General features: G+C 50.9%; 1 long non-coding RNA gene across 1 annotated transcript; it reads left to right on the forward strand.

The window, feature by feature from the left end:
* Positions 1–2,288: 2,288 nt before the first annotated feature.
* On the forward strand, positions 2,289–5,366 carry LOC135320026 (uncharacterized). Its single transcript, XR_010379153.1, has 3 exons — positions 2,289–2,314; positions 4,844–4,972; positions 5,316–5,366. It is a non-coding gene; the product is annotated as an uncharacterized LOC135320026 (long non-coding RNA).
* Positions 5,367–5,724: the final 358 nt, after the last annotated feature.

Genomic DNA, 5,724 nt, shown 5'->3' on the forward strand with positions numbered 1-5,724 from the left:
TTTTCTGATATATATTTCCATTTGGCTATTATAACATATACCTTGGCATGAAATAAAATTCCAAATTCATTCACATAATAAAATCAATACATTTAAATTATATTTTTAATGTTAATAAGAAAGAAAAAAAAAACCCAAACTCCTCTACTTATTAGGCATTTCTGTGGCAATATTTAATAGACTCCTTAACCATGACATTGAAGAACTGAGCTGATTCCAGCCCCTTTCCACCTGCTCAGCCCCATCTTATCCCATCCCCTGTGGATGGAGAGGACATCCATCCCATTTTCCAGGTCCAGATGTTGGAACCATGTTCTTTCTCTCTCTTTCTCTTACACACACACACACACACACAGCAAATCCAGCTTGTTAGAAAATTCTGGCTACTCTGTCTTCATTAACCACCTACTCCCTGTTCCCCACCCTCCTAGAAGCCACCTTCAGCCCCTTCTTGGACACCAAATAGCCTACTTCTTCCATCTTTGCTTTTCTACAATCTCATCCACACAGAGTCAGAGGGAGCCTATAAAAGCATACATTGAGGGGGTGGGTGTAGCTCAGTGATAGTGCGCATGCTTAGCATGCATGAGATCCTGGGTTCAAACCACAGCACCTTCACTAAAATAAATAAATTACCCTCCCCCCCAAAAAAACCAAAACAAAAGCATAAATTGGACATCACCCATCCCATCAAAACTCACTAAAAGGGTCACCATTCCATTAGGAACCAAAGTCGTCCCAAAGTCTTCCAGGACCGGGCATGCTCTGCCTCTCCGCCTACACTCTCCCCATCACTCTGGGGGCCTCTGGTTCCGGCTCTTCCTTCTTCCTCCGGATCTATTCTGCTTCAAGTTCATTACTCCGTGAGATCTGCCAGGATAGCCTTATTCCCTCCTGCCTGCCTCCCACCCCACCACCATCACCTGAGTTTGCTCATATCACTCTTATTTTTCCCCAAGCTCTTGCTACCCCCAACATGCTGCCTGTTTCCTCTGCTAAAATTCTGAGCCCCCAGTGATGGGGAGTCGTGTCTATTTTGTTGACTAATAAAGCCCAAGACCCTTGGGAACGGGTAAAGTTACTAGATTCCCATGTGTAGTAGGAGCTTATACAGATTTGCTGAATGAATGCAGAGGTCCTGGTCCAATCCGATGGAGCACTTCTGTGTCCTGCTGAAAGAATAACTCTCCTTTCCTCCTGAGAGTGAGTGACAACTTCCTTGGTGATCAAAGGCAAGATCTATTTTCTTTATGCTGTTAACCTTAGGTGGGGAGACTGGGGGATCTTCATTTATATTTTAAAATTTGATTCACTCTGCAATTTGCCTTCTGTCTATGTATCCTTTTGAGAAACCTTTTATGAGTGATCATTCTTCCATCAGATTGAACAGGATCCAGGGGGAAGTACCAAGCCTGTCCCATCGGCCATTCTGTGTGTCATGTCCTGTGACCCAGTGGATGCTCAGCACGTAAGTGAACCTACAGGAGTGAGTGAAGTGATGGGAGCATCTCATTATTGTGGTGGCTGCACTCTGTCCAATGCCTTGAGATTTGGGGAACGGTTTACAAGTGCGGAGGTGTGAGGACAGGGCCTCTGTGCTCTTCCTGAGTGCCCTGGCCTTACCCATTCCCCCAGCCCCCTCTGGGCAGCCAAGCTCAGGAGCTGGGCCACCGGCGATTGTGCTGATCAATAATCCACCTTCATCCCAAGTCCGGGGGCAGGAGCGGCCAGCACACTTGGTTGTAGACTCTGGAGTCAGGTCCTTGGAGGAATTCCTCACTGAACAATGTTTTTGAACTTTTATTTTTCTCTGTAGCCTTCAGCTGAAGAAACAGATTGCCTTAGATACATGAAAGGTGAGGACACCTACTATCCCCATAGAGCCCAGGTGGAGCTGGGAGTCTGCTGTTTGTACAGCCGGTGGGCTCGTGTTGCTTTGGGCATCCCTGTGCCTGAATTCCTGCAGTACACTCGATGGTAAGGATGGGGGTGCCTGGCAGGGAGGGAAGCGGGTCGGGGGACTACAAAGCTGGGGAGACGTTAACCTGGGGTGAGCGGGAGCCGGCTGATGCATGGTATCTCAGTGCAGGGAACTTTCCACACTCAGAGAGGTTCCCACTCCCGCAGGGTCCCTTTGATCAGGGTGCTGGGCTGTCAGCACAGCAGGGTCCCTGTGAGGATCATGGTGCCTTCAGGCAGTGGGAAGTGAGGGGTCCAGTGGCACTTAAATTAACTGTGTACCCGAAGCCAACCCCCGTCTCTTTCAGCCTGTTTCCTAATCTGCAAACCTGGAATGATGTTAACCATCCCGCAGGTTCGTTGATGGGCTGGGACACACTAGACAGCCAGGAGCTGGAATTCCTCTGTCCCCTCATTGTTTTCCTTCCTTCCCACTATTTGCTCTCACAAGCTCAGTCTCTCTGTCTCTCTCTCATTCACTTGTAACTTTCTCTCCTGCTCTGGTTTCATTTGATTCCCACCCTCCTCCCAATCCCCAGATGAGTGAAATTAATTTCTGTGTGTCAGTTCCAAATTACCGGGAAAGATGCTCTGTCCCCTCTGGATTGGTTGTCCAACCCATCAGTTGCAGTCAGAGGAGTGAGTCCCTCTGTGACCAGAGGAGGGGCTCTGCCCAGCCCCCCAGCCACCACTGTGGGAGCACATAGCTCTCCGAGGAGGAGGTACTGGCTGTGACTTGGTGTCACTAAGTGTGAATTTATCTCTCCTCTTGCCCCACCTCCATCCTCCTAAACAAAGATGAAAATTAAACACTCCCAAGATTTGTGTCATGGAACACTCAGGGTGGGGGCTAAGAGGGCTGGATTCCCTGCTGAGTGTAAGGGGCTACAGTGACTCCCTAACGAGAACCTGTAAAGGGAACAGAACCGGCCCCACCGGACACTTAGAGGGCTGAGTCTGCGTGACATTGAGCCAGGCTTCTGACCACAGCTTAGGGGTCTGGTCCGACCCGTTAGTTTTTGAAACCAACCAGCTTTGGATTCCTAAATCCCTGAGGTTTTACCTGAACCACCAGCTTCTGCATCTCTGAAGACAGATGATGAGGACCCTTCACGTAAAGCATTTGCACAGCCCTGTGCGGGAATTTGTGCTGCAAGGTCTGCCCGGCGAGCTGACCGAAGTTGGTATTTTACTGATCTTAGAAATAGTCTGGTTTCCTGATGCACTGTTTCACTGAACAAGCAACAGAAGCCACCTCTGGCTGATAAAAGCAAAAAAGGGACTTAATGAAAAGATACTGGGAGGGTGCATGGAGTGGCCCAGACCAGAGCCTACCCGGGGGCCGTAGGAGATTTTGGGAAGCCCAAGGCACCAGGCTGCGCAGGGTGCTACCTGGCCGCCTGCTGCCCCAGCAGGGACCCCACTCCTCCTGACCCTCCACCTCACTGCAGGTTCATGTCCCGGCAGGGCCAGGTCACACTGAAGCCACCAGCACACACCTCAGTTGGGGAGTTGGCTCCGTCTCAGCTGAGGGAATGCCTGGTGTGGGGAGACGCCCAGTTAGAGGAAGGCAGTTCCCCTACTGTTCCGAGTTAAGGTGCAAGTCAGTGCCCATCACTCAGGAGAGCCAGGCTGGACGGACCTTATTGCGGTGACTAGGCCGTCTGAGTTCACTTAAACTTTCTATGTTTGAAGGCCCTGGAGGGAGAAAAAGTGAAGGTTCTAGTACTTATTTTGTGTTTCCCATGTACCAGGTGCGGTAAGCAAGCCACTTCAGACAAGGCCCAGAGCAACCACGTTAATAGGCCACGGAGCAAGTCGTGCAGTCAGGCCTCTGTGGTCCCGAAACCCGTGTCCCCATCGGCTCCGTAGTTACCAGTGGAACCTGGGGGGATTTATGGGACTGTGTGCTCCTGTAGGGGCTGGGATGTGTGTGTTTAAATCCACATCTTCAGAAACTCGACTAGAATCACAGCTACTTATTGCACAGAGGCAGAGGAGGGGAGGATTCCAGCCTCTGTTCCAGCACGTGTGGAGCTCAGAAATTGCTCCTTCTGTCCTGAAAACAACACCAGGGCTGAGGGAGCTGCAATCCCACTATACTTCTTAGATCCCAGAAAAATTAGGGGAAAATCTGCTCCCAACCCAGAGAGGCAGCCAGGCAGGCTTGGAGAGTCACAGCTCCCAGGTCAGAACCCGCTTTTGTAACAGCAGGCAGATTTAACAGGTCCCTGAGGCCAGTGGGAGTCTCAGCGTGGGGAAGTCTGAGTGTGACAACTCCAGGGGGCCAGTCAGAGGGGCCCCCTGCTCTTTTTCATGCATTTTACCTCCAGGACCGTGTCCTGTTCTCAGAATGAAGGCCTCAGAGGATAACTCCTCATGCTTCCTGCCTGGAAAGAAGAAAATAACTCTATTGAAATACACCCAAAACATTCTGTTTCATTTGGGGAAGTTTTTTTTTTTTTTTTTTTTAATGAGAAATTATTTTACCAGAGCCTAACCAACCTGGGAGAAGGGAAATCCCTTCTGTCTCACCCAAATTGGGGTGGGGGGAAAGACACACTTGTGGAGGTCACAGCTCAGGGCACAAGCTCAATGAGAACTAATCACAGGACTACAGATGCCCTGCTCTGTCCTGCTCCCCCAACACCTTACCTCCATGACAGTAGGGCCCCTGTGTAATAACAGGAATAAAACTAAAAGAAGTAAATGTCTCAGGAGTGTTCTAGGAAAAACCCAAAGACAGCAGGCGGATGAAAACAAGGACACACAGGCAGCTTTAGCCTCTCGCACGAATAGATGTAGCAAACTACACACAGCTCATCCCAGTAGATAAACAGAAAACCTCACAGAAGAAACTATTTATTTTGGTTCTCTTACCCAGTGCATTCCATGGTGCATCCTCGCCTAGAATTGAGTGGAAGCAAGTCCATCTCAGAAGGGACATACCTGAAGAGAAATGGCTTTCCAGACTCTGAAGGGCAGAGAAAGCACCAGCCTGGGTTAGAGAAAGGTGAGGGGTGGGGTAGGGGGTGGGCTGCCTTCTTCCCCAAATAAGGAACCTTCCTGAGGCCAGCACAGTGGGAGGGAGGGCCATAGGGAGGAAGCAGCCGGACTTCTTCCTGAGAAGTGATAGGATGCCTCCAAGGGACCATTCAGGTGCCCAAACTGTGTCCTGATGGTGGGAGCCAGTCGGTCTGCCTCAGAGCCCAGGACTGAGGTGGGCGCACAGCAGGCAGGTCTTACTTGGCCGGATCCATTTCACTTCTCCGAAGCCCTGTGTAAAACATGAAGCGTGGACGGCCTGGTGAGCACAGCTCTGTCCTCAAGACCGGTTTCTACTCCTCTCTTCCCAGAGAACAGCATCTCTGAGCCCGTCCTGGGTGACCTCACAGAGATCACCGTAGTGGCCCAGGCTAGAGACCGGGAACATGTACCTTCCTGCAGCCAACCCCAGACGTCCACTGATGCATCATATACTGGCAAATATGTGAGTTCCTGTGCATTGGTCTAACAGCAGAGACACTGCCACAGGCCCAAGAGGTGGTGTGTGGGACATACAGGGGTGCAGGAGTGTACGCAGTGCAAAGGTGTAAGTGGTGGCAGGGGTGCAGGGGCTGTGGAGGGTGAAGGCAGTTCAGGGGATGTGGGGGTGCAGGCAGTGCAGAGAGTGTCAGGGGTGCAGAGGTACAGGGAATGTAGGGGTGCAGGGAGGTGCTCAGGCAAGTGCACATCCTCGCAGTCAGCCTGACCCCGGGAGGCTAG

The sequence above is a fragment of the Camelus dromedarius genome, chromosome 35 (genome assembly GCF_036321535.1).
Source record: "Camelus dromedarius isolate mCamDro1 chromosome 35, mCamDro1.pat, whole genome shotgun sequence".
Classification (NCBI taxonomy): Eukaryota; Metazoa; Chordata; class Mammalia; order Artiodactyla; family Camelidae; genus Camelus; species Camelus dromedarius.